This window comes from Sciurus carolinensis, chromosome 11, assembly GCF_902686445.1.
Source record: "Sciurus carolinensis chromosome 11, mSciCar1.2, whole genome shotgun sequence".
Lineage (NCBI taxonomy): Eukaryota > Metazoa > Chordata > Mammalia > Rodentia > Sciuridae > Sciurus > Sciurus carolinensis.
In genome coordinates, this window is record NC_062223.1 from 13,025,601 (window position 1) to 13,027,713 (window position 2,113).

Genomic DNA, 2,113 nt, shown 5'->3' on the forward strand with positions numbered 1-2,113 from the left:
CCGAACTCAACCAAAGGACCTGCCATCATCAGAACTATTTATTATGGTGTGGAAAGGAAAACAACAACAACTTAAAATGGCCCTATTTTGTTCTTGCTTTGTCGCCCAGGCTGGTCTCAAACTCCAGGGCTCCATCGATCCTTTGGCTGAAGTCTCAGAAATGCTGGGATTATAGGTGCGCATCTCTGTGCCTGTCAGAGTGGCACCGTTTTACCAGTTGGTTTTTTTTTTTTTTTGGCGGTGCTGGGGATTGAACCCAGGGCCTTGTGCATGCGAGGCAAGCACTCTACCAACTGAGCTACATCCCCAGCCCCAAATTTTTTTAGTTGTTCATGGATCTTTATTTTATTCATTTATTTTTATGTGGTGCTGACAATTGAACCCAGTGCCTCAGACAGGCTAGGCAAGCGCTCTGCCACTGAGCCACAACCCAGCCCTACCCATTGGTCTTTATTTGGGGGTCTGCCTGGGATTAGATGTTCACAGAACATTCGATCAATTTAAAAAGCAGTTATGCAGTCTCTTACTTCTTTTGAATACATTGAACGCAACAGAATATATTATCCCAAAACAAATAAATAAGGTAAAATCCATAAAAAATGGACATCTTATTTCATCATTGCTGGCGTCAATGAGAGGGTGCATAGCGATGCAGACCCGACGTTACTGGAAAAACCAATGATACCACTGTAAAAACCTGTTTGCTCAAAAATCAGGGTATACTTAAATAGAGTATAGGCAAGGAAGCTTTGTCACGTCTCAGACTTCACCTCAAATGTCTTCTACCTTACTTTTTAATCATTAATTCTAGGATAGGTAACGTTTACCCACGGTGATGTTTGTTACGTTCGTAATGGATTTACATTAAGAGCATGTGAGAGAAGACAGACTATACCAAATAGAAAAACAACTCACACCAAGCAAAAACCTTTCACCTCTGTAATTAACCCTCATCTTCTCCACACCGTAAGTCAGTAAATTAGTATTTTAAACATCTTTTCCCTCTTACTCATCATACAGAGTCATACCTACTCGAAACTGTATTTTCTACTTGAAACATACAAAATAGACGAAAAAATACTAAAATGTGTGTACTTTTGGCATTTCCTATATACTAAACTTAAGACTGTATATTTGTCCTTTCAGGATGATATTTAAAATTGGTTTAGATTTTAGTTTTAAAATGAAAAGATTATAAACCAGGTGCAGTGGCCTATACCGTAATCCCAGCAACTTGGGAGGCTGAGGCAGGAGGATCCCAAGTTCTAGTCTAGCCTACTCAACTTAGCAAAACCCTGTCTCAAAATAGAAAATCGAAAGGGTTGGGGATGTAGCCCAGTAGTGGAGCACTTGCCTAACAAGTGTGAAGCCTGGGATTCAATCCCCAGTCCTGCTAAAAAGTAAAGAAAACAAAACAAAACAAAAAGTCCACTGCTAATCCTTGGAACCTGTAACGACATTACATAGCAAATGGGAATTCAGGTAGCACACAGAATTAAGGCTGCTAATCAGCTGAGCTTAACATAGGAAAGTTGTCTGGATTGTCCAGTGAGCCCAGCGTCCTTACAGGGACTTTACATGTGGAAGAAGCAGAAGTGATAAGACTCAGCCTACCGTTGCCGGCCTTGAAGATGGAGGAGCGACCTCAAGCCAGGGAATGTTCGTGGTCAGAGAGTCTGGGAGAAACAAGGAAATAAATTCTCTCTTTCGTCCTCCAGGAGGGACTGCAACCCGCAGACACTCAGGTGTTAGCCCAACGAGACTTCTGATCTACAGAGCTGTAAGACAATGACCTTATATTCTTCTAAGCCACCAAGTGTATGGTAATTTGTTACAGCAGCAATAGAAACTTATGCAGGAATTTAACCAAGGTAAGCTCCTTAGAGCAGTAAGATGGTAAAGGTAACTAACCAACTCTTGGGTCAGTTTTTTAACCAGTTTACTAACTTACTGGTTTAGATATGGTCTGGGTGTGTCCCCCTCAGAATCATGTGTTGGAAGCTTGGTCCCCAAAGTGGTGGTGTTGAAGTGGTGGAACCTCTAAGATATGGGTCCCATGGAAGGTCCATGGGTCACCCTCAGAATGGATTAGGGGTGATCTCATTGAGTGTGT

General features: G+C 41.8%; 1 non-coding gene across 1 annotated transcript; it reads right to left on the reverse strand.

Moving 5' to 3' along the window:
* Positions 1-235: 235 nt before the first annotated feature.
* On the reverse strand, positions 236-308 carry Trnaa-cgc (transfer RNA alanine (anticodon CGC)). Its single transcript has one exon. It is a non-coding gene; the product is annotated as a tRNA-Ala (tRNA).
* Positions 309-2,113: the final 1,805 nt, after the last annotated feature.